Here is a 26,800-nt window from a genome sequence, read left to right on the forward strand (position 1 = left end):
AGGTAGACCTTCTCTTTTGCAGTAGAGAATTTAATGCTATAAAGTCTCCTTCAAGTGCTGCTTTAGCTGAATCCCACCGATTCTGATGCTTCTATTTTCACTGAATTCAAGATATTTCTCATTCCCCTTTTGACTTTTCTTTGCTGTATAGGTTTAAAAGTATAATGCTTAATTTTCCAATTGCTTCAGGACTTTTCTAAACATCTATTGTTGAGATCTAATTTTTGGTGTGGTCAGAAGGCAGACTTGTATAATTTCATTTTATCAATTTATTGATATGTTTTATGGTCTAGCATAGGTTCAACAAACTTTTTCTACAAAGAACTAAACAGTAATTACAGAGGCTACAGAGGGTCTCCACTGTATGTTTTCTTTTTTCCTTCTTCTTAGTGTGCTTTCAAACACATAAAGCCACTTGTAGCCCACAAGCTGCACAAAACCCAGCCACAGGCTGAACCTCCCCACAGCCTGTGGTTTGCCAGCCAATGGCCTTGCAAATGATATGGTCCATCTTGGTCAAAGTGGCCTGTGCCCTAGAAAGTAGCTTTTATCCTGCTGCCGATAGGTGGGCAGCTCCATCATGTTGGTGGATAACGCTATTCATGTCTCCACAGCCTCCCTGTTTTTGCGGCTACTGGTTCCATCAATTAATGAGAGTGGAGGCTGTGATCGCCAACTACAGCCGTGGACGTACGTCTCCTTTGGATTCTGTAAGTTTCGGCTTCATGTGTTTGAATTTATCTTATTGCATTCATGCATATTTAGGATTGGTGTGTCTCCCGCCTCTCTGATCATCTGACACGTCCCTCCTTTTCTCTGGCAGCCTCGTCTGCCGTTAACAGAGCGCGCCACTCCCGTGGTTCACACGGTACAGCCTGCAACATCCTTTACTGCCAACCTACATGTGCCTTCATATTTAAAGGGTTTCTTCTGGGAGTTCCCGTCATGGCGCAGTGGTTAACGAATCCGACTAGGAACCATGAGGTTGCGGGTTCGATCCCTGGCCTTGCTCAGTGGGTTGGGGACCCGCGTTGCCATGAGCTGTGGTGTAGGTCACAGACGCGGCTCGGATCCCAAGTTGCTGTGGCTCTGGCGTAGGCCGGCAGCTGCAGCTCCGATTGGACCCCTAGCCTGGGAACCTCCATATGCCGCAGGGCGGCCCAAGAAATGGCAAAAAGACAACAACAACAAAAAATAAATAAAAAAATAAAGGGTTTCTTCTCTCAACAATACAAGACTAATGTGGTTTTGCTTTGTTTTTCCACTTGTTATTCTCTGCCTTTTCTTTTCTTTTTTCTTTCATCTTTTGGCCTTTTCTAGGGCCTCTCCGAGGCATATGGAGGTTCCCAGGCTAGGGGTCCAATCGGAGCTGCAGCCGCCGGCCTATGCCACAGCCACAGCAATGCGGGATCTGAACCGCGTCTTCAACCTACACCACAGCTCAGGGCAATGCCAGATCCTTAACCCACTGAGCAAGGCCAGGGATTGAAGCCGCAACCTCATGGTTCCTAGTCGGATTCGTTAACCACTGAGCCATGACGGGAACTCCTTTACTCTCTGCCTTTTAACTGAAGTATTTTGATCATTTACATATAATTTGGTTCACTTTGAGTAACCCGAAAAAAATGCAACACACTTTCATGATTAAAAAAAAAGACTCTCGGAGTTCCCGTTATGGCGCAGTGGTTAACGAATCCGACAAAGAACCATGAGGTTGCGGGTTCGGTCCCTGCCCTTGCTCAGTGGGTTAACGATCCGGCGTTGCCGTGAGCTGAGGTGTAGGTTGCAGATGCGGCTCAGATCCCGCGTTGCTGTGGCTCTGGCGTAGGCCGGTGGCTACAGCTCCGATTCAGCCCCTAGCCTGGGAACCTCCATATGCCGTGGAAGCGGCCCAAAGAAATAGAAAAAAGACAAAAAAAAAAAAAAGACTCTCAACAAGTTCCCTGGCAGCCTAGCACTTAAGGATCACGTTTTGTCGCTGCTATGGCTCAAGTCACTGCTGTGGTGTGAGTTCAATCCCTGGCCTGGGAACTTCCACATGCTGTGAGTTCGGCCAAAAAAAAAAAAAAGGCTGGACACAAAAGAGTAAAACTAAATACTTCCATTTCTATGAAATTTTAAACAAAGCAAAATGAACCCAAAGTAACAAAGAGACTAGAGGTCCTTAAGATCAAGGGTGGCAAGAAGGACAGAGTCTGGGGATGATGCAAACGCTCTGAATCCACACTGGGTTCTGCATCTGTACTTGTCGGAATTCACAGAACCACAAACATAAAACAGGTCCATTTACTGTAAGTTACACCTCAATATCATTTTTTAAAAAAACAGGAGTTCCCATTGTGGCCCAGTGGTTAACGAATCCGACTAGGAACCATGAGGTTGCGGCTTCAATCCCTGGCCTTGCTCAGGGGGTTAAGGATCTGGCGTTGCCGTGAGCTGTGGTGTAGACTGCAGACGTGGCTTGGATCCACGTTGCTGTGGCTCTAGCGTAGGCCGGTGGTTACGGCTCTGATTGGACCCCTAGCCTGGGAAACTCCATATGCCATGGGAGCGGCCCTAGAAGGGGCAAAAAGACAAAAAAAAGAAACTATAATAAAAAAAATTGTATACAACAAACAGAAGAAATCAGTAAAACAAATAATTAAGGCTAAATAATTACTGATAAAATAGTTATGAAGCTAAGTGCAAGATTCAAAAAGAATCCATACATTGGAAAGGTTAGTTGTTGAATGATCTGCCATTGAAAACCTCTATGATTCCGGTAACAACAACAAGAGAAAACAGCCTGGCCCAGGGCCCTTCCTTCAGCCTCTCCATCCAAGCCTGACCTCATCTTTGCACACACTCACCAGCATTCACGTGCAGCGAGCCTGCCCTACCACACACCCCCAGCATCCCCGTTGTGTCCTCACCAGTTACTGCTACTAGCAAGTTCTGGGTTACCTATTAACATGATAAGGAATCCTAATATATCTTTCAATCACCAATCACATTTTTTCATAAAATAGAGCCGAGGTCAATTCTCTGAGTTCCTATCGTGGCGCAGCAAAAACGAATCTTACTAGGAACCACGAGGTTGAGGATTCAATCCCTGGCCTCGCTCAGTGGGTTAAGGATCCGGCATTGCCAAGAGCTGTGGTGTGGATCGTAGATGCAGCTCAGATCTGGCATTGCTGTGGCTCTGGCGTAGGCCAGCAGCAACTGCTCCGATTAGACCCATAGCCTGGAAACCTCCATATGCCACAAGTGTGGCCCTAAAAAGACAAAAACAAAACAAAACAAAAAACCCCAGAGGTCAATTCTGTGGCATGTCATTTTATCACTCTTTCACTATTAACCAAATAAGCATCCTTTTCGCACATTCGTCTTATTAGAATTATACCCAGTAGACATTTCTACTGATAATTAGGAGAAGAGGGTGCTACGATAATTGTCTTATTGAAGAAAAGCAGAGATAACATTAAGTTTAAAAAGTCAGAAGAGGGTGGAGGGTGGGGGATGCACTGAGGGTTTGGGATGGAAATGCTATAAAAATTTGGTTGTGATGATTGTTGTACATCTATCAATGCAATACAACTCATTAAGTAATTAAAAAAAAAAAAAGTCAGAAGAAACACCCATGACAAAATGGTCTTAAGTTTAGGGAGGTCACAAAAAAACCAAAGAATGTATAACTTTTAACCAGCAGTAAAATAGAAGCAAAAACAATCTAGCCAATGGAAAACAGAAAAAGAGAAATAAACAAAAACAAAAGGAAGAAGTTCCCACGGTGGCTCAGCGGAAACAAACCCAACTAGTACCCCTGAGGAAGCAGATTCAATTCCTGGCCTCGCTCAGCGGGTTAAGGGTGTGCGTCACAGACGCGGCTCAGATCCAGCGTTGCTGTGGCTCTGGTGTCGGCTGGCAGCTGTAGCTCCGATTAGACCACTGGCCTGGGAACTTCCATGTGCCATGGGTTCGGCCCTAAAAAAGAAAAACAAAAACAAAAGGAAAGTATTAGTAAATGGAAAATGTGAAATAAAATGGTAGAAATCCGTACGAATAATAATTTCAAAAATTCTATATGGAATAAACTAATCAATACAAGAGTTTCTCAGGTTGAATTTTTTTTTTTTGCTGAGCATATTACCGCTGAGCATAAAAAGCCAATCCCAAAAAGTTACCAACTGTATGATTCCATTGATATATGACATTTTTGAAATGAAAAACTTTAGAAATGGAGGACAAATTCGGGGTTGCCAGTGGTCAGGCATGAGGAGGGACAGGAGGAGGGAGAGAAACGCGTGTGGCCATAAAAAGGCAACGTGAGAATCCTCGCAGCTTTGGAACCGTGCAGCCACCTGTCTGTGATAGCGCGTTATGGAACCCACACAGACGACAAACTGTCCAGAACTCAATGCCTACACGCACGCTACAAAGAGAACTCGAGAAGCAAGAGTAACAGTGGTGGACTGTATCAGTGTCAGTTCCTGGTTGTGATTTTTCTGTGCCAGTTTTGCAAGCCATGACCACTGGAGACAGTTTACAAGGGGCCCCTCTGTATGAGTTCTTACAGCTGCAGGGGTAAAAAGGGGAATAATACTAGGAATAAGCTCAAGCTGTTAAAGAGATATCAAATCTACACCCCAAGGACAGAGAATATAAATTCCTTTTGAACACACCACGTGACACTTACAAATATAAATGTATTAAATCAATTGGGAGTTTCTGTCATGGCTCAGTGAAAACCAACCCAACTAGTATTCATGAGAATGCAGGTTTGATCCCTTGCCTTGCTCATTGGGTTAAGGATCCAGCATTGCTGTGACCTGTAGTGTAGGTCACAGATGCGGCTCAGATCCCGTGTTGCTGTGGCTGTGGTGTAGGCCAGCAGCTGTAGCTCTGATTCGAACCCTAGCCTGGGAACTTCCATATGCTGCAGGCAAGGCCCTAAAAAGAAAAAAAAAAAAAAGATATTAAATCAGGAGTTCCCATTGTGGCTCAGCGGAAATGAATCTGACTAGCATCCATGAGGACGCAGGTTCGATCCCTGACCTAGCTCAGTGGGTTAAGGATCTGGCATTGCTGTGGCTCTGGTGTAGGCCAGTGGCTATAGCTCTGATTCAACCACTCGCCTGGGAACCTCCATGGGTGCAGCCCCAGAAAGACATTAAATCAATACCAGAAGCCTCAACATCCTCCAAACGGCCCTTATCTTGTAGGCTGTCTCCCCCAACACAATGAAGTATGGAAATTAGTAGCTCAAGGATAATTTTTTAAAATCTCGTATGTCAAGAGACAAGCTGATCCTTAAATCTACATGGAAAGTGAGAGATCGAGAAAGACAAAACAGTCTTGAAGACGAACAACGGTGGAACACTCCTTCTTTCCACTTTCAAAATTTACAGCACAGTCCCAGGAATCAGGACAACGTGGACCAGGATACGGAGCAACATCGAGATGATGGAGCAGAACGAGAGTCAATAAACAAACACTCACGTTTAGTCAACTGCTTTTTGACAAGGATGCCAAAACAATTCAATGGGGGTTAGAACAGCGTTTTCAGGGTATGATGCTGGGGAGTTCCCCTGTGACTCAGCAGGTTAAAGATCCAATGCTGTCCCTGCAGCAGCGCAGGTGGCTGCTATGGTGCGGGTTCGAGCCCTGGCTCAGGAACTTCCCACATGCTGTTGAGCGTGGCCAAAAAAATATATGACGCTGGAACAACTAGATATCTGCATGCAAAGGAAGAAATGTGGACCCTTACACACGACACACAAAGATTTACCCAAAACAGATCAAAGACCTAAATTTAAGGGCTTTAACTATAAGACTCTTAGAAGAAAAAAAATCACAATTTTGGATTTGGCAATGGTTTCTTAGCTATTTCACCAACAGCAACAAAAGGAAACACAGTTCTCGCCGTGGCGCCAACAGGACCTGCCACTTCTTGGGAGTGCTGGTCCGATCCCAGGCCTGGTACAGTGGGTAAGGCTCCGAGCATTGCTGCAGCCAGAGCTTAGGCCATGACTGCTGCTCACATCTGATCCCTGGCCAGGTGACTCTCTATGCCAAGGGGCAGCCAAAAAAGACAAAAAAAAAAGAATTAAAAAAAAATAAACCAAAATACAAATTGGACTTCCTCAAAAATAGTTTTTGTGCTGAACAAGGTCCCTGTAGAGCACAGGGACCTGCAGTCAATACCTTGTGATAAACCATATGGAAAAATACAAAATACACGTGGGTATAACTGAGTTACTTTGCTGTACACTCGAAACTAACACAACATTGTAAATTAACTATACTTCAACAAAGTGAAAAAAAAGGGGGTTTTGTGCTTCAAATGACACCTTCAAGAAGGTGTAAAAACAACTTACACAACTGGAGAAAATTGTTACCAAACAAAAAAATTTTGCAAATCATATATCTGATAAAGGACTTGTATCTAGAATATATGAGGAACTCATAACTCAATAATAAAAAGATACATTTTATTTTTATTTTATTTATCAATTGTTTTTAGAGCTGTACCTGCGGCATATGGAAGTTTCCACGCTAGGGATCGAATTGGAGCTGCAGCTGCTGGCCTACACCACAGCTCATGGCAATGCAAAATGATACGGCGCCTTTGAAAAATCATCTAGCGAGTCCTCAGAAGATTAAACGGAGAGTTACAATATGACCCAGCAAGTCCACCCAGGCACGCACCCAAGAGAGAGGAAAACAAATGTCCACACAGAAACTGTCCCCCAATGTCCACCGCGCATTATCCATAAAAGCCAAAGTGGGAACAAGCCAAATGTCTACCAAAGGAAGACTGGATTTCAAAAACGCAGTCTACCCATACAACCGACCATTACTCCATAAAGAAAACGGAAGCGGACTGGCAGGCACTGAAAGCTGGATGAACCTCGAAAGGTGCCGCTGAGAAGTCCGTCATCAAAGACCACACAGTGTACGACGCCGCTTCCACACCATGACCAGAACAGGCAGGTCTAGAGAGGAAAACAGGGATAATGGCGGTGGGGGTGCTGGCAGGGAAACGGGGAGTAACTGACAAAGGGTACAGGTTTCTTTCTAGGGCGGCTGACCAAATTTGACCATGGTGATGGCTGCACAACTCTGTGAATACCCTAAAATCCACTGAATACTTGGAACGGCTGAATTTTATGGTGTGTAAATTACATCTCAACAAAGTTGTTAAAAGAAATCCTGTGTGTCTGAGACCAAATAACACACCCTTAGAAAATCCTTAGGTTAAAAACATGATTAAGAAACACAATTGGGAGTTCCCATTGTGACGCAGTGGGTTGAGGCCCCGACGTTGTCTCTGTGAGGATACGGGTTTGATCCCTGGCCTCGCTCAGTGAGTTAAGGATCCGGTGTTGCTGTGGCTGTGACATACACCGGCAGCTGCAGCTCCAATTAGACATGTACCCTGGGAATTTCCATATGCCGCAGGTGCAACCATAAAAAGAAAAAAAAAATGAAACACTTACAATTGAATAATAATGAAAAAATTACTCAAAAATTACTCAAAATTAGTGAGACACGGCTATGAGCAGTAAGAAAAGAATAAGGTTTTAAATACACTTGCCAGGAAATGAGAATGAAACTAAACAAACTAAGCAATTAAGAAAAGAACACCAGAAAAGGGGTAAATAATCTGAACCAATTAAATAGGAAATTAAAAAAGTGAACTTAGGAGCTCCTATTGTGGCTCAACAGTAACAAATCCGACTAGTATCCATGAGGACGTGGGTTTGATCCCTGGCCTGGATCAGTGGTCGGGAATCTGGCATTGCTCTGAGTTGTGCTATAGGTCACAGAAGAGGCTTGGATCCTGCATTGCTGTGGCTGTGGTGTAGGCCGGCAGCTACAGCTCCAGTTCTACCCCTAGCCTGGAAACTTCCATATGCCGTGGGTGAGTCCCTAAAATAAATAAAGTAATTAATTTAAAAAAAATAAAAGTAAAAAGTGAGCTTAGGAGTTCCTGGTGGCTCAGTGGGTTAAGGATCCAGCGTTGTCACTGCTGTGCCTTGGGTTCAGTCTCTGGCCCTGGAACTTTCTTTTTTTTTTTTTGTCCTTTGTCTTTTTGTTGTTGTTGTTGTTGCTATTTCTTGGGCCGCTCCCGCGGCATATGGAGCTTCCCAGGCTAGGGGTTGAATCGGAGCTGTAGCCACCGGCCTACGCCAGAGCCACAGCAACTCGGGATCCGAGCCGCGTCTGCAACCTCCACCACAGCTCACGGCAACGCCGGACCGTTAACCCACTGAGCAAGGGCAGGGACCGAACCCGCAACCTCATGGTTCCTAGTCGGATTCGTTAACCACTGCGCCACGACGGGAACTCCTAGCCCTGGAACTTTCACATGCTCCGGCCATGGCCAAAAAAAATGAGATCAACTAAAGCAAAAACCAATGCTTTGAAAAAGATAACTAAATACATATTCTCACTTCATGCCCGGTGGGCTGGCCAGGCAGGCCAGGCAGCAGGAGGGGGAGTTCCAGGGCAGCCACGGCAGCACTCAGCAAGTTCACCTGTGCCATCCACCAGCCCGACAATCCCACTGCCCCCGCCATACCCCAAAGAAACCCAAGGGCCCCCTACGAGGACACCCACACAGCCAGAGCCAGCACCCTAGACGGACACGTGACAACACGGGTGAAGCCTAAAGGGCGAGACTAAATGGGAAAAAGTAAGAAATAGAATCAGGTCCATGATACAGTCCATCTGTTTAGTTTTTTGTTTGTTTGTTTTTTGTCTTTTCTAGGACCGCACCCACGGCATATGGAGGTTCCCAGGCTGGGGGTCTAATCGGAGCTGTAGCCGCCGGCCTACGCCAGAGCCACAGCAACGCGGGATCCAGGCCGCGTCTGCGACCTACACCACAGCTCACAGCAACGCCGGATCCTTAACCCACTGAGCGAGGCCAGGGATTGAACCCGCAACCTCACGGTTCCTAGTCGGATTCGTTAACCACTGCGCCACGATGGGAACTCCCCAGTCCATCTTCTGTACTTGGGGGGAAATTTCGCACATGCCCAATGGCGAGAGAGAACAGCGTACCGAGCCCTCGCGTGCCCCTCCCTCAGCTCTCTCACGGGAGTGCCCCCTCCTGAGCCACCACAGGGACCCCAGATGCCACCCCCTCTCCAGCCCGGGCGCACTGAACTGCCCGCCTGGGGATCTTAGGGGCCGACAGCGCCCCCTCCGCAGAAGCTGCGGGTGCCCGGGCGGCAGGGACAGGTAGGCGGCGGCATGCAGACACTGAGCACATCCCGACCGGCAAAGAATAAACCAGGTGCCCACTGCTTATCTCCCCAAATCTGAAACCAGAGTCCAGTCAGGTTTCCACCCCAGCACAGGGCAGGGCGCTCCGGCTTCAGAGACCCCGCCCCACCCGTCTGCCCAGCAGCTTCCCTCCTCCACGGGCCCACGGCCCAAGGTGGCCCAGCTCGACAGTCCCAAGACACTGGCTGCTAAGCTGCTTCTTTTAATCTAGGCAACTAACAGAAGGCTGCGGAGTTCCTGAAGTGACATCGCAGAAACGAATCCGACTAGAAACCATGAGGTTGCAGGTTTGATCCCTGGCCCCGTTCAGTGGGTTAAGGATCTGGCGTTGCCATGAGCTGTGGTGTAGGTCACAGATGCGGCTCGGATCCGGTGTTGCTATTGCAGTGGCTGTGGTGCAGCCCGGGGGCTGTAGCTCTGATTCCACCCCTGGCCTGGGAACCTCCATGTGCCATGGGGTGCGGCCCTAAAACGCAAAAGAAGCAAAAAAAAAAAAGGTTGCCAACTTTTTCACTCTACCAAGCAAAAAGGAGGGAGGGAAGGAAAGTGAGGAAAGATAAAGGCGACACAAGGAGGAAAGGGTAAACCACCCTCTGGGACCTCCTTCCTTTCAGACAACAATGGCTTTTTAAATATCACATGTACTCAAATTGGAACGATACAGAGAAGATTAGCATGGCCGCTGTGCAAGGATGACACGCAAGTTCGTGAAGCATTCCATGTTTTTAAATATTTTAAAGTCTGTTTGGAAGCACAAAAGACCCAGAATAGCCAAAGACATCCTGAAAAAGAAAAATGGAGCTGGAGGAATCAGGCTCCCAGACTTAAGACTATATTACAAAGCAACAATCATCAAAACCATATGGTACTGGCACAAAACAGAAATATAGACCAGTGGAACAGGACAGAAAGCCCAGAATTAAACCCACACACCTGCAGCCAACCAATCTATGACAAAGGTGGCAAGAATATACAATGGAGAAAGGACAGCTTGTTCAATAAGTGGTGCTGGGAAAACTGCACAGCCACATGGAAAAGAATGAAATTAGAACACTCCCTAACACCATACACAAAAATAAACTCCAAATGGATTCAAGACCTAGATATAAGACCAGACACTATAAAACTCTTAGAGGAAAACATAGGCCGAGCGCTCTCTGACGTCAAGGACAGCAGCATCTTCTCAGATCCACCTCTTAGAATATTGACAATAAAAACAAAAATAAACAAACGGGACCTAATCAAACTGAAAAGTTTCTGCACAGCAAAGGAAACCCTAAACAAGACAAAAAGACAACCCACAGAATGGGAGAACATCTTTGCAAGTGAATCAACTGACAAGGGATGCATCTCCAAAATTTATAAACACCTTCTGCAGCTCCATACCAAAAAAACAAACAACCCCATCAAAAAATGGGCAGAAGATCTAAACAGACGGTTCTCCAAAGAAGACATACGGATGGCCAAAACACACGTGAAAAGATGTTCAGCATCACTCATTATTCGAGAAATGCACATCAAAACCACTGTGAGGTACCACCTTCCACCAGCCAGAATGGCCATCATCCAAAGGTCTGCAAACAGTAAGTGCTGGAGAGGGAGGGGAGAAAAAGGAACCCCGTGACACTGTTGGTGGGATTGTAAACTGGTGCAACCACTGTGGAAAGCAGCATGGAGATGCCTCAGAAAACTAAACATAGAACGACCACTGGATCCAGCACTCCCACTCCTGGGCATCTCTCCAGAGAAAACCACGACTCGCAAAGACACATAGACTCCAATGTTCATTGCAGCACTATTTCCAATAGCCAAGACATGGAAACAACCTCAATGTCCATCGACAGAGGAGTGGATCCAGAAGAGGTGGTACATATACACAAGGGCATATCACTCAGCCATTAAAAGGAAAGAAATGATGGCATTTGTGGCAGCATGGATGGACCTAGAAACTATCATGCTAAGTGAAGTCAGTCAGACAATGAGACACCAACATCCAATGCTTTCACTGACATGTGGAATCTGAAAAAAGGACACAATGAACTTTGCAGAACAGATGCTGACTCACAGACACTGAAAAATTTATGGTCTCCGGAGGAGACAGTTTGGGGGGTGGGAGGATGTGCTTGGGCTGTGGGAGGGAAATCCTGAGAAATTGGATTGTTATGATCATTAAACAACCACAGATGTGATAAATTCATTTGAGTAATAATAATAAATAAATAAATTGATTTTCTCTCAACTGAAAAAAAAATATATATCAAAATAAGAAAGCCATAGGAGTTCCTGCCATGGGGTTAAGAATCTGACTGCAGCGGCCTGGGATGCTACAGAGGTGGAGGGGGGGTGACCCCCATCCCGGCACAGTGGGTTAAAAAAACTGGCATTGCCCAGGAACTTCCACATGCCACAGGTGTGGCCATAAAAAAAGAAAAAAAAGAAAGAAATCTTTGAAAAAATTCACTTTCAAGAAAAGTTCACTCTTGGAGTTCCCAGCGTGGCTCAGTGGAAACAAATCCAACTAGGAACCATGAGGTTGCGGGTTCGATCCCTGGCCTCGCTCACTGGGTTAACAACCTGGCATTGCCGTGAGCCATGGTGTAGGTCATAGACACAGCTCGGATCATGCATCGCTGTGGCTATGGTGCAGGCCAGCAGCTGTAGCTCCGATCTGACCCCTAGCCAGGGAACCTCCATATGCCGAGGGTGCAGCCCTAAAAAGCAAAAAAAGAAAAAGAAAAAAGAAAAGCTCACCCTTGCTCATCTCACCCATATTCCAGACCAGCATCTAAGGATCTCTGCTTACATCAGTTACCACTGGCGCCTGAATTAAAACTAGGTCAGTCAAATCCCTCATTGAGATTGACCGTGTGCCTCACTAGCTCACATCGGGATGCTTCTGTGCCATTAAAGCAAACATCCGTGTGTAACAACACTTCTGTGCTCAGGCCAGCTCGCCATGCCTTTCGAGAAACAACGGGATCGCATCGGCAGCCTCCCTTAGAGTTTACTGCGACAGTTTGGTTTAGATGCAGCTAATATCACTGCCAAAGGAACTGGTGTAAAGTGGCTCTAGAACTGCTGGGTGATGCTGCAGAATTCTTTTCCAAACGTTTCTCATCCCCCAACAACAGGAGTTACCCTCGGCAGAGATGCCAGCAACCTCTTAATTGGCCTCACCTACAGGAAGACTCCTTTTCCTTTCCCAGGTGACCCAGAGGCCTAACCACAGACAGTGCATGTTTTTGTTTGTTTATTTTGTCTTTTTAGGGCCGCACCTGTGGCATATGGAGGTTCCCAGGTTACAGGGTCGAATAGGAGCTGCAGCTGCTGGCCCACACCAGAGCCACAGCAACATGGGATTCGAGCCTCGTCTGCGACCTACACCACGACGGCTCACGGCAACACTGGATCCCCAACCTACTGAGCGAGGCCAGGACTGAACCTGAGTCCTCATGGATACTAGCTGGATCCGTTAACCAATGAGCCATGACGGGGACTCCTGACAGTGCGTTTTTAGAGCAGATTACTGGCTCATGAACTGGCGCGTTGACTGGAGGCGTCTCTGGTTGTACCTGGAGCATCAACACGGCACAAGGGTTCCAAGCACAGCCTGACAATGTCCTCCAGTCTATCTGGAAGCCAAGCAAGGTATTCTTATCCAGACAAATGAAAGAAACTTCAAGTTCTGCTTCTTTATCCACTTCTTCTGGTTAGCATAACCATCAGGCAGAAGGCAGCTTCCAAAGAGAAATGGAATCCATATGCTCAGGTAGTTCCAGGAACAGAGCCATTCAAAAAAGAACATTCTGTGCTGGAGATTGCTAAAAGAAAATCAGAATCTGAATGCACCCTATAACCTCTCTGACCACAGATCAGCTGCTTTTTTAAAAAGACTTACAACCAAAGTCCTGGCTCTGCTGTGCGACCTGAGACCAGTTACATGACCCCTTATGCCCTGATGTCCTGACCTCTAAACAGGGGCAAGGAGCACCCTCCCCAGGGAGCTGCTGTGAGAACTAACTGTGCTGCCCCACACGGAGCCCAGAACGTTCTTTTCAGAGATCCAGACTGCAAAGCACCGAAGGAACAGGGCAAGGTCACCTTGCCACAGAGGACGGGCTCAGCCACGGCCAGAGCAGCAGGACCTGCTCACAGGAGCCGACCTCGAGCCTCTCCCGAGGCCACTTTCAGCCGCGTCACGCGGGGCTCAAACTGGACACGGCAGAGCACCTGCTGTAGAGAAGCAGCGACGCTCCCGAGCAGGAGGCGCTCACGCTCTCAGAGACCCAGTCGCTAACATTCACCAACACCCCACTGCAGTTCTAGCTGGCCTGAAAAAAGGCAGTGTGAGTCCACGGAGGGCAGTGCACATCTGCAAAGTCAGTCAATCAACAAGCAAGCCTATGTCTCTCCTGGGCAGAGTCCACTGGAGGCGAACGGGGTGGGGTGGGAGGGCCAGATGGGTAAAAATCTAAAACCACAAGTGAAAAGGAGAAATAACCACAAACATAAAGGTCAATTTATATGGTTATAAAAGCACAGTTTACACACGTCTATGCTGAACCATCTGAGACTCCGGAAACATACAGTCCAAGCCCCGTCAGATGCAGAACCAGCCAGAACCAACCTCCAGAACAGGGCCGGGCTCCACAGGTGCCACACTCTGAGGGTCCACCTGTAGGGCAGTGCTTGTGCCAGTGCCCAGCAGACTGTGAGCTCCTTCATGGTTTTTTTTTTCTTTTTTTTTTAGGGCCGCACCCGAGGTATATGGAGGTTCCCAGGCTAGGGGTCCAATCAGAACTGTAGCCCCTGGCCTACACCACAGCCAGAGCAACTCGGGATCTGAGCTGCATCTGCGACTTACACCATGGCTCATAGCAACACCGGATCCTTAACCTACTGAGTGACGCTAGGGATCGAACATGCGTCCTCAAGAATACCAGTCAGATTTGTTTCCACTGAGCCACAAGGGGAACTCCTGCTTTTCATTCTTTCTTGAATCTTAGTTCTTCCACTTGAGATCACTGTCTTCCGTACATTCTTTAGAAACGTCTTTAACAAACAACTCATACAACTCAGTACCAAGGCAACAAATAGCCCAATTAAAAAATGGGCCGAAGGGAGTTCCCTAGTGGTCTAGTGGCTGGGATTCAGCGAGTTCAGGGCCATGGCCCAGGCTCAGCCCCTGTTCTGGGGACTGAGACCCCACAGCAAGCCGCTGAGCACTGCAGCCACAACCAAAGTGGGCAGAACCCCTACAGACATCTCTCCAGAGGAGACGTACAGACGGCCAACAGGCACATGCAAAGATGCTCAACAGCACTCGTTACTAGAGACACGCACATCAAAACTCCAGTGAGGGAGTCCCCATTGTGGCTCAGGGGTAGCAAGCCTGACTAGTATCCACAAGGATGCGGCTTTGATCCCTGGCCTCGCTCAGTGGGTCAGGGATCCCGCGTTGCTGTGGCTGTGGTGTAGGCTGGCAGCTGCAGCAATGGATTCAACTCCTAGCCTGGGGACTTCCATATGCTGTGGGTGTGGCCCTAAAAAGACAAAACAAAACAAACGAAAAACCTACAATGAGGTATCGCCTCACACCAATCAGAACGGCCATCATCAAAAAGTCTACAAGTGATAAGGTCTGGAGAAAAGGGAGAGCTGCACTGCTGGCGGTAACGGGAACTGGTGCAGCCGCTATGGAAAAGAGCGTGAACGTTCCTTTAAAACCAAACCAGAGTTACCATATGAAAAGCAATCCCACTCCTGGGCACGTATCCAGAGAAAACTATCATTCAAAAACATACATGCACCCCCGTGTTCGCAGGAGCACTGTCCACAGCAGCCAAGACGTGGAGACAACCTTCGTCTATCCCAACAGATGAGGGGATAGCGATGGGGCCCTGGAGTTTCCACTGAGGTGCAGTGGGTTGAGAAATGAGTTCTCCTTATGGCTCAGCAATAACAAACCCAACTAGGATCCATGAGGACTTGGGCTCAATCCTTGGCCTCACTCAGGGGGCTAAAGAATCGGGCGTTGCTGTGAGCTGTGGTGAAGGTCAAAGACATGGCTCAGATCCGGCACTGCTGTGGCTGTGGGGTAAGCCAGCAGCTGCAGCTCTGATTTGACCCCTAGCCTGGGAACGTCTTATACGCCGCAGGTGCAGCCCTAAAAAGACAAAACAAAAACAAAAACAATTTTTAAAAAAAAGAATATGACTGCTGTGGCTCTGGTTGCTGCAGAGGCACAGATTCAATTCCCTGCCCAGCACAGTGGGTTAAAGGACCCAGCATTGTCACTGCTGCAGCTCGGGTCACAGCTGTGGCTCAGATTCCATCTCTAGCACAGGAATTTCCATGTTCCATGGGTGTGGCCATAAAAACAAAAACAAAAACAAAACCCAAAACAACAGCAACAAAAACAAGATCTGTTGGAGTTCCCGTTGTGGCTCAGTGGTTAACAAACCCTACTAGTAACCATGAGGTTGCAGGTTCGAACCCTGGCCTCGCTCAGTGGGTTAAGGATCTGGCGTTGCCGTGAGCTGTGGTGTAGGTTGCAGACACGGCTTGGATCCTGAGTTGCTGTGGCTGTGGTGTAGGCCGGCAGCTATAAGCTCTGATTCGACCCCTGGCCTGGGAACCTTCATATGCTCAGGCTGTGGCTCTAAAAAGATTTAAAAAAAAAAAAAAAACCCCAAGATGTGGTATAGACACAGTGGGACATTAGTCATAAAAAGGAATGAAATAAGGCCATCTGCAGCAACACGGACGGACCTCGAGACTCTCAGACTAAGGGAAGCAAGTCAGAGACAAATACCAGATGAAATCATTTATATGTGGAATCTAAAATATGACACATATGAACTTATTTACAAAACAGAAACAGACTCACAGTCGTGGAAATCAAATGGGGCAGGGGGGTGGTGAAAGGATGAATTAGAAGTATGGGAATGACAGATACCCTCCACTGTATGTAAAATAAATCTAAAAAGGATTTACAGTGTAGCACAGGGAACTATATTCAATATCTTGTAATAACCTATAATGGAAAAGAATCAAAAAAAGAATATTACATTCTTGAATCATCTCACTGTATATCTGAAATTGCTTGAATCACCCAAATCACTTCTCTGTATACATGAAATTAACACAATCTTGTAAATGAACTATAGTTCAATTTCTTAAAAAATTATTTTAAAACAGTTATCTTTAGTAAAGGTCTGCTAATGATAAACCCAGTTGTTTTCCTAAAAATGTCGTCATTTCCGCCTCACTCTTTTTTTTTTTTTTTTGGTCATTTCTAGGGCCGCACCTGCAGGATATGGAGGTTCCCCAGCTAGGGGTCTAATCGGAGCTGTAGCTGCCGGCCTACACCACAGCCACAGCAACGCCGGATCCTTAACCCACTGAGCGAGGCCAGGGATCGAACCCACAACCTCATGGTTCCTATTCGGATTCATTAACCATTGTGCCACAACGGGAACTCCCACCTCATTCTTAAAAGAGACTTTTGTCTAATATAGTTAGAAGATAGCAACTTTTGGAGTTTCCGGCATGGTGCTGCAGAAACAAATCCAACTAGGAACCATGAGGTTGCGGGTTCGATCCCTGGCCTCGCTCAGTGGGTTATGGATCCGGAGTTGCCGTGAGCTGTGATGTAGGTCGCAGATGTGGCTCGGATCTGGCATTGCTGTGGCTGTGGTATAGGCCGGCAGATGTAGCTCTGATTGGACCCCTAGCCTGGGAACCTACATATGCTGTGTGTGCGGCCCTAAAAAAAAAAAAGAAAAAGATAAAGAAACTAGCGACTGTTACCAGCCACATACACACCCCACACTGCCTAACCTCTGTGTGTTCCACTGTTTTCTCTAAGCTTCACTCCGGGTGATTTCTCCTGTCCTGTCTCTTCAGGTTCACTGGTTTTCTCTTCAGGATATAGGACCTGACCTTAAACCACATGCTAAATTCTTTATATGAGGTTTTAAGCAAAGAAGTTATACCTGGTTCTTTTTCAAATACTATACATGACCTTTTATAGTTTACTACCAGTATTTTTATTTTTTTAGTTACAAAACAATTTTTTATTATGATGAAAACTTCGCAGCTTTCAAATGTGCAATAACATTATTATGAACTGCAATTACCATACTGTGCATTGCATCCCGACTTACTTATTTCTTTTATAAATGTAAGCGTGTACATTTCAACCCCCCCTTCACCACTACCAGTACCACCGCCACTCTACCTCTAGCAGCCACCAATCTGTGCTCTGTATCTGTGAGCTTGGTTTTTGTTTTTTCATTATTTTTTCCTTTTTTGGCTGCACCTGCAGCAACTACTGGTATTTTTATTTCTTTAATTATTTCTTTTAAATTAAAGAGCATGCTTAGTTAACAGTTTGTTTCTGATAATCCCCAAATCAAAAGTCTTGGAAGGTCTACTTCTCCTGGTTTTCATACATGGAGCCTTATTTCCTTGTGTGCCTGGCCAGTAATCAATGTACTTAAAAAATATCTAGGATTTCCCTCACAACTCGGTAGGTCAAGGATCTGGCATTGTCACTGCTATGCCTCTGGTTACAGCTGTGGCCCAGGAACTGCCCCACACCACAGGTATGGCCAAAAGTATACATACACCCACAGGGAGTTTTTGCATTTTAGGGTTTTCTGGGGTTTTTTTGGGGGGGGTTGGTTTTTTTTTTTTTGCTTTTTTTTGCTTTTTAAGGCCACACCTACAGCATACAGAGGTTCCCAGGCTAGAGGTCTAATCAGAGCTACAGCTGCCGGCCTACACCACAGCCACAGCAACGCCGGATCCGAGCCTCGTCTGCGACCTACACCACAGCTCATGGCAACACTGGATCCTTAACCCACTGAGCAAGGCCAGGGATCGAACCCCTGTCCTCATCAATACTAGTCGCGTTTGTTAACCACTGCGTCACAATGGGAACTCCAATTTTTTGCATTTTAGGATGATGGTAACTTCCTCCAAAGAGGTTTTAAGTTTGGTCCCATGGATGTTTGAAGGCATTACCAAACCAGAAAACCTTTAATTCATGTTTCACGTCCTAGAACTACCAGGCAATGTAGACCTGGGCTACACACCCTTTAAAGGTCCATCCACTGCCACAAGCTTTTTTCCCCTTTTTTTTCCCTGCTATGTTTAGTAAAAGATAACCAGGTGGGGGCCGGGATGACGTTAGGAGGTACACTTCCAGTTCACCCTGCCTCCGAGGACGCTGACCGCCAGGCCCCACTTAACCGAGGAGAGCTTCCTTTAAGCTCTCTGCACCCTGTGAGAACTGGACACCTCCCCTGCAGAGAACAACAAGGCCTCTGAAATCAAAGCCACACTCTGTCCAGACCAACAAATGTCCTGAGGCCAAGGCAGAGTCCATCCTATCCTGATTAAATCACCTTCTGGGTTATAATTTTGTTACATTTTGGTCTAAAACTTGCCTGCTCTATTGTCGGTCCTTTGGTTTTTCTTTTGGCCACACGTGAGGCACGTGGAAGTTCCCAGACCAGGGATCAAACCCAGGCCCCAACAGCGATAATGCCGAATGCTTAACCGCTAGGCTACCAGGGAACTCCTGGTTTTTTTTCTTGAATGCAACAATTTTAGTTGTTTTTTTTTACCGGGTAAGGAAATGTGGGGTAGTACGTTGTGCAAATACATAGCCTAACATTTACCAAAAGCACAGAAAAACTGTGCTGTTCTTCTGCAAATATACCTGACGCACAACGTGTACTGAAATGTACACTCTCTCACCACACGGAGGAACTGCTCTGCTCTCTATCGGCCTCTGCTCAAGCTACGGAGACCTAGCTCAACCTCACTTAAGGCTTTTTGTCTTTGCTGCTGTACAATTTCAATGTAGGAGTGTGAGGTACCTTTTTTTTTTTTTTTCCTTTTTGGCCTCCCCAAGGAATTTGGAGTTCCTCAGCCAGGCGTCAGATCCGAGCTACAGTTCGACCTGCACCGCAGCTGTGGCAATGCCGGGGATCTTTAACCCACTGTGCCAGGCTGGGGACTGAAGCTGCATCCCAGCGCTGCAGACACCACCGATCCCGTTGCGATACAGGGGGAGCTCGGGGTTTCCTTCCGTTTACACTGCTTAGGACACAGAGTGCTTTCTAAAGCTACGCTTTCTCTCTCTCACTGAGTCAAAGCTACTAACACTTTGCGTAACGGCTCTCCTCCTCTTCCCGCTTGTCCATCCTGGGGCTCCAACTGTGTTTTTCAGGACATGCACCCCATCCTCCACTTCTCTGAGAGCCACTTCCCATCTCCCATCTCCCGGCTGCACCCGGGAGAGCCTCTTTAGGGATATATTCCAGTTCACTACTTCTGCCTTCAGTCATGTTTAATCTGTCTAATCCACAAGTACTGAGTTTTTTATTTCAACTTTTTTTTCATTTCTGAAAGTTCTAAGTGGATCACTGTGACACTTCGGTTTTCATTACTAATTTTTATTCCATTTTGTATCTCTTTAAACACTTCACGCATTATTGCATATACTGTGTCTGAGTACTGGACGCCTGCACCCGCGGGGGCACCTAATCATGCCCACTCCGATCACAAGGTGTGTGTGCGTGCGCTCAAGGTTGCTGACATTAAATCAGTGGAGTCCTGAGGGCCTACACTGAGTCTGCTTTGCTCTGAAAAGGATTTACGCTTTCTTCAGCAAGGAGCGAAAGGGTGCTATCTCTTCTTGTCCGCTCGGCCTCTGAGCAGTTAGCTTATGCCAGGGCACTCACAAGAGGTCGCGCGTCTGTCATTTACCCAGCCTCCCAGTGGACGGCAATGGGAGGCCTTTCAGGAGCACCTACCGCTGCAGGAGCACAAGTCCCCCCATCCCACCTGGCAGGTGGAGGCCTTCCCACAGGTAAGGCAGGGCATGGGCCTCTCTACACACGCCCAATGCACCCGTTTTTATCTGGATTACACCTGGGCTTGGAGGGACCAAGGCACTTTTTTGCAACACGGCATCTCAAAACCAGACACAGGAGGGTCAAAAAAACCCCAGGAGTGGCATTCCCACCGCGGAGCAGCTGTGGCCCAGGTTGCAGATGCGGCTCGTATTCCATCCCTGGCCTGGGAACTTCCACAGGCTGCCAGTATAACCAAAAGAGGAAAGAAAACAAAACCCACAAGTCAGGAAACTCTACGCACATCTTCAAAACTGAAATTTTTTGCTGTCATCCGTCTCTGAATGTCCACTTATACAGCATATTTACGAAATTACACAGTAAAGTACAATCAAACAAAAATTATCTTACCTTCCGTGGAAACTTCTTGTTTAAACTTTGTATTTAGGCAAAATATAAAAACATTTGGGATTTTTTTCTTGGCGTATATGCAACCTTAAGAAAAATATTTTCACTCAATAGAAGATTTATAATCTCTTCACCTGAAAAATAAGAGGGAAAAAACTTAGGTTCTGCTTTTGTGAAGTTAACTTACCAAAATGCTAAGGAAAAGGAAAACAAGTCGTTGTCTTTACTTACTAATCAAATTTTATAATCAGAGGTCTAGAAACTTCCTTGCGTTTGACTGTTCTAGAGACGGGTACCAATGATACACACCTGTCCTACGTCTGTTAACTAGTAACTAGCTCAATGGTTAGAATACAAGGACATGAGAAGGCTCTCGGGCCTGAAGGTGTCCAGCTTCATGCCCAGACACTACCATCAGCAGGAAACACAGACCCTGGTGGCAAGGTGACCAGGCCGCTGACCCTGGTCGTGAGGTGACCGGGCAGCTCACTGATGATCCATCGCTACGTCAGAAGAGGAGAACTCCCAAGCGCTCCTGGTGGGTCTCAAAACAACGTGACTAGTGGTCCTTGCTGAGATGACTGCCTTCAAGACGTGCAGCAAAAACGAACCAGTAGGGCCCAGAACTGTTTATTTTGTGTTTGCATGGATCATGATTTTTAACTTTTGAAAATTATACTTTAGCAATAAGGAGGAGTTACCATTCTGAAACGTAAGAGCTTTATGAGACATAATTATCAAATGTAATATTTAGATCTTGTTTGGGTCCAATTAAAACAGATCGACTAGGAGTTCCCGTCGTGGCGCAGCAGAAACAATCCAACTAGGAGCCATGAGGCTGCAGGTTTGAGCCCAGGCCTCGCTCAGTGGGTTAGGGATCTGGCATTGCCATGAGCTGTGGTGCAGGCTGGCAGCTGTAGCTCCGATTCGACCCCTAGCCTGGGAACCTCCATATGCCATGGGTGTGGCCCTAAAAAGACAAAAAAAAAATCAAAAATAAAAAAATAAAACAAATCAACTGGAAGAGGATGTGTGTGTGTGTGTGTCTTTTGGGGGCAGCACCCAAGCCATATAGAGGTTCCAGGCTAGGGGTTGAATCGGAGCTGTAGCTGCGGCCTCCACCACAGCCACAGCAATGTCACATCCAAGCCGCGTCTTGGACCCACACCACCGCTCACGGCAATGCCAGATCCTTAACCCACTAAGCAAGTCCAGGGATTGAACCTGCGTTCTCATGGATGCTAATCAGATTCGTTTCCACTGAGCCACAAGGGGAACTCCTGGAAGAAGGTATTTTTCAAGCTACTGGAGAAATCCGAATAGGGACTGGTATTAGATGACACTACAGTTCTCTTCTAAAAATGACATGATAGCTATATTTTTATTTATTTCTTGGCTGTGCCTGCCACACACAGCAGTTCCTGGGCCATAGACGGAAACTACACCACAGCAGTGACGATGCCAGAACCTACTGAGCCATGTAGGAGCTCTATGATGGCTGTTTTTCAAAATAAATGGTTCCTCATTTGTTAGAAAAAGTGAAGTATCCGTGGGTAAAGTGACATTATTTCTTGGATTTACTTTTTACACTGCACCAAAAACCAAAACACAAATTTTAAAAGTCTGAAAGAGAAAGGGACAGTTTTTTTTTGTTTTTGTTTTTTTGTCTTTTTAGGGCTGCTCCCGAGGCATATGAAGGTTCCCAGGCTAGGGGTCATATGGGAGCTACAGCTGCCGGCCTACACCACAGCCACAGCCATGCAGGATCTGAGCCTCATCTGGGCATATACACCACAGCTCACGGGAACACTGAATCTTTAACCCATTGAGCAAGGCCAGGGATCAAACCTGCATCCTCATGGATACTAGTCTGGTTCGTTACTGCTCAGCACGACAGGAACTCCTGGGACATATTTAAAAAAAAAAAACAAAACTAACGAAGGAGTTCCTGTTGTGGCTCAGTGATTAACGAATCCGACTAGGAACTCAGGGAGAAAGAAAGAAACCCCAAGGTGTCTCAGGTGGTGAAATTAGCAGAAATGGCTTTCAAAGCAGTTATAATATGCATGTTCAAGGACTTAAAGCAGAATAGAGAGAATGAATGAAAAAATAAAATCTCAGCAGAGAACTCAAACTACATAGAAAAACAAAAGTGACTATTCTACAACTGAAAAAATACATCTGAAGTAAAAATATATACTGGATGAAGTTGATGAAATTGGAGACTGAAAAAGAAAGTGTCAGTAAACCTAAGATAAACAGCAACCAATCAATCTGAGGCAGCAGAAAAAAGGTTTTTATTAAAAATGAATAGGGGAGTTCCCGCTGTGGCACTGGGTTAAGAATCCGACTGCAACAGCCCAGGTCACTGTAGGGGTGCAAATTCGATCCCCAGCCCAGAGCAGTGGGTTAAAGGATCCGGCATAGCTGCAGGATGGCACAGGTCACAGCTTCGGCTTGGACTCGATCCCTGGACTGGGAACTTCCATACGCTGTGGGTACAATATAAAGGAAAAAAAATGAAGAGAGACTCACTGAACTATGCGACAATATAAATTGGTCCACCATGCGTGCAACTGAAATCTCAGAGGAATATGAGAGAATAGGACATAAAAATACATGAAACTACAGCCAAAAATTTTCCAAATTTCGTAAAAGAACCTCCTAAAAAAGTATCACACAGAAGTCTCACCCCATCCCTGTGCCTTCATCCCGCTCCCTTCCTCTCAATGTATCTTTATTTTCTGCTTTACTGCTTCATTACAAATGTAATTTTTCATTCTTTCCAGCCCTTCCTATATAAAATGTAACAAACTACAAATTCTATTCTGTACCTTGCTTGTTCCACAGAGGTCTTCCTTACTCTTTTCTTTTTAAAAAAGAAACATCGTTACTAACCTCAAATACCATACAGAAATGTACACAAATCATAAGCGAACGAACGCACTACATTTTCACAAAATAAACCCATCCACGCAACCACCACCCAGTTCAAGGAACTGGATTACCAGCAGCCAGAAAGACTCGAGTTCCAAAAGGTGCCGACCATTGTCCTGACCTGAATCACACACTAGACTGACTCTCCGTGTGACAGCTGTACAGGGCTCCGTATGTGCACTCACTCCTGGGACGGACAGACAGGTGTTTCTAGTTTTTCTATTATAATAGTTCTGCAATGAATAGATTTTTGCATAAGTCACTTCATATTTTTGCCAGCATATCTTTAAGACAGATTCCTAGATATGTGATTCCGGATCCAAAAAATAGAAGCATATAAAAATTTGCAAGATACAGACAAATCCTCTTCCAGAGGCATTTTACAATTCTGCATTCCTACTGCCAAGAAGACAGCCAGCTTCCACACAGCCTTGTCAAAAGAATGCATGGTTCCATTTTTGGATTTCTGCCAATATGTAGGCGAGCCAACCACCCTGGTCTGCTGAGGACTGAAGGGTTTCTGGGGACAGAGGATTTTCCACGCTAAAACCTGGACAGTACTGGGAAAAATCAGGATGGTCGGCCACTCTACCAATATAATAAATAAGAAATAGTATCGCACTACAGTTTTGTGTTTTGGCCACATCTGAGGCATGTGGAATTTCCTGAGCCCAAGCCACAGCAGTGGCAGTGTTGGATCCTTAACCCCCTGAGCCACCAGGGAACTCCTTTTTTGTATTTTTTATTATAAAAATTTTTAAGCATCTATTCAACTATATAAGAATCATTTTTCCTTCTTTTCCATAAGCTCTTCCTATCTTTTGTCCTTTTTTTTCTAAAAGGTTATTTCATTTTTATTCTCAGTTTCCATGAGTTCTTTTAAACATCAAAAATAAAATCTCGGAGTTTCCATGTGGCTCAGCAGTAACGAACCCAACTAGTATCCATGAGGATGTGGGTTCAATCCCTGGCCTGGCACAGTGGGTTAAGGATCCAGTGTTGCTGTGAGCTGTGGTATAGGTTGCAGATGAAGCTTGGACCCCACATTGCTGTGGGTGTGGCGTAGGCCGGCAGCTGCAGCTCTGATTCAGCCCCTAGCCTAGACACTTCCATATGCTGCTGGTGCTGCCCTAAAAAATAAAATAAAATAAAATAAAATTCCTTTGCTGTGACATAAGTTCAACATGTTTTTACATTTGTCATTTGTCTTTTGACTTTGTTTATGGTGATTTCTGCAATGCAGTTTGTAGTTAATGTAATCTATTTTATCCGCTTTCTTTGGCTCCTAGATTCTGAGATGGCAAAGTTTTCCTCACTCCCAGGTTATAAAGAAACCCACCTTGCTGGGCTGGTTTTTTTTTTAATTAAGGTATAGTTGAGTTACAATGTTGTGCCAATTTCCGCTGTACAGCAGAAGCACCGTCACACATATGCATACATGCCCTTCCTTAGAGCATCATGTTCCACCCCGAGAAACTGGATATAGTTCCCTGTGCCATACAGCAGGACCCGACTGCGTATCCATTCTAAATGTAACAGTCTGCATCCACGAACTGGGGTTGTTTTTGTTTTTAGTACTTTCATATAGTTTCATTTGTAACACTGTGATCTGATTTATTCGGAGGAATTATTTTATGACACATTTGGACTATATGAGAGTTGAGAGAAGGGAGACTAGTATGAAATACCCACCTTCAGATCTGTGATAAACAGGACTGTGATCTACAACGCCTGTGTCTCCAGGACAGGCGTACATGCTCCCCTGCAGAATGCGTCCCAGGGGCCCGCCCTTCTGTCCACTAGTTCCTGTCTTGGTTTAAGCATCTTCTACTCAGTCTAACGTATTCATCTGCAGGGAAATAAGCCCAAGGGAGGCGATTCTCCCAAAACCAGCAGCTACCCCAGGGAGCAGAGGAAGCCCAGGAAGGAAAAGCAGGTAGGACGAAAAACTGTTTTAACATCACAGACATTATCCACCAGGAAGTCTGTCTCATCAGAGAACTGAACCAAAATGTGAAGGAAGAAACTGCTAGACTCGCTGGACAGACTCCCCAGGGTTTAGCAGAGTAAAGATGGCCAGCCCGCCACAGGCCAAAGTTTAGTTTTACAGCTCCTTCTGGGAAAAGGAATGAAAGGTCTGAAATGTATATAAAATGGAGAGATAATGTTAGAAAATCTGGGCTTCCTGTGGATAGTACATTAAAACCATCAGATCACTGCCTGCTCAGTTTTCCTACCTTTAAAAAAAAAAGGTACCTAAATCGAATCACACTGCCAGATGTAACAATCTTTTTGTGGGAAATACGGAAAAAAGGAACAAGTCAGATAACACAAAAGGGGAGTTCCTGCTGTGGCACAATGGGATCAACGGCCTCGTGGGAGCGCTAGGTCGTAGGTTCGATCCCCAGCCTGGCACAGTGCATTAAGGATCCAGCGTTGCCACAGCTGTGGCTTAGGTTGTGACTGGGGCTTGGATCTGATCCCTAGACTGGGAGCTCCATATGCCTCGGGGTGGCCAAAAATGAAAAATAATAATAATACTACAAAAGGAAGCAACCAGACAAATCCAGATCTGGGAGCGTTTACAGGACAAATAACCCAATTTCTTCAACAGATCAACGACACAAAGGATGGGGCTGTAACAAGATAAGGATTTAAGAGACATACAACACAGGATACTTAGAGCCTGGTTCAAACCAACCAGCTACAGAAGACATTTTTGAGGCAATCAGGGTGAAGTGAGCATGAACTGTGAAATGGCATTATCTGACAATTTCTGGAATTTGCCTTTAAATACACCAGGAAAGGAAGCTTGGGAGGCGGGGAGACAGGTAAAATGGTGGTAACTGTTGAAACTGCATTCTGGGTGGGCAAAGGCTTCTCGCACACCTGTCTCCACCAGCGTGGGTGTGCAGGAAGCATGTGTGGCACCCAGTCCAAGGAGTCTGCCCAAACAAGCCACACTCAGAGTCACGGGTGGTCTCTGACAGGAGGTCACCAAGTCCGAGAAGACCACCGCTGCCTGTGCTATGCAGACCAGGCTCTGCCAAGCACCCCAAAGCGTGGCTCGTCCTGGCTCTGGGAGGCCAGGCTCCTCCAGCTTCAGATGGCACACACCCAAGCAGTCCCTGGAAAGTGGACACTGAAGGCTCTCTAGGACACACCTCCCGAGCTGGCCGAGGCTCCTTGGTGAAGCAGTCCTGGGGGCTTCCCAGACCACCCCCAGGAAACAGGTGGTGGACATGTCAGCCAGCAGAGTGGGAGCTGCTGCCTCTTGACTGTCTAAGCGGACCGTCTAGAGGACTGGGCTGGGC

The 26,800-nt window shown here is 46.2% G+C and overlaps 1 protein-coding gene and 1 non-coding gene across 7 annotated transcripts in view; one reads left to right on the forward strand and one right to left on the reverse strand.

Moving 5' to 3' along the window:
* PPP6R2 (protein phosphatase 6 regulatory subunit 2) overlaps positions 1-26,800 on the reverse strand; it is a 74,098-nt gene that overhangs the window by 34,321 nt on the left and 12,977 nt on the right. For 5 of the 6 annotated variants that reach the window (XM_047785878.1, XM_047785875.1, XM_047785876.1 and 2 more), the window contains exon 2: positions 20,553-20,683. The exons of the other annotated variant lie outside the window; for it this stretch is intronic. The gene's annotated coding sequence lies outside the window, so the exon portion shown is untranslated. The remainder of the gene's footprint in view (positions 1-20,552; positions 20,684-26,800) is intronic. 6 annotated transcript variants of the gene reach the window in all.
* Positions 9,897-10,000, forward strand: LOC125131907 (U6 spliceosomal RNA). The gene has a single exon (XR_007136082.1). It is a non-coding gene; the product is annotated as a U6 spliceosomal RNA (small nuclear RNA).

This window comes from Phacochoerus africanus, chromosome 7, assembly GCF_016906955.1.
Source record: "Phacochoerus africanus isolate WHEZ1 chromosome 7, ROS_Pafr_v1, whole genome shotgun sequence".
NCBI classification, from domain to species: domain Eukaryota; kingdom Metazoa; phylum Chordata; class Mammalia; order Artiodactyla; family Suidae; genus Phacochoerus; species Phacochoerus africanus.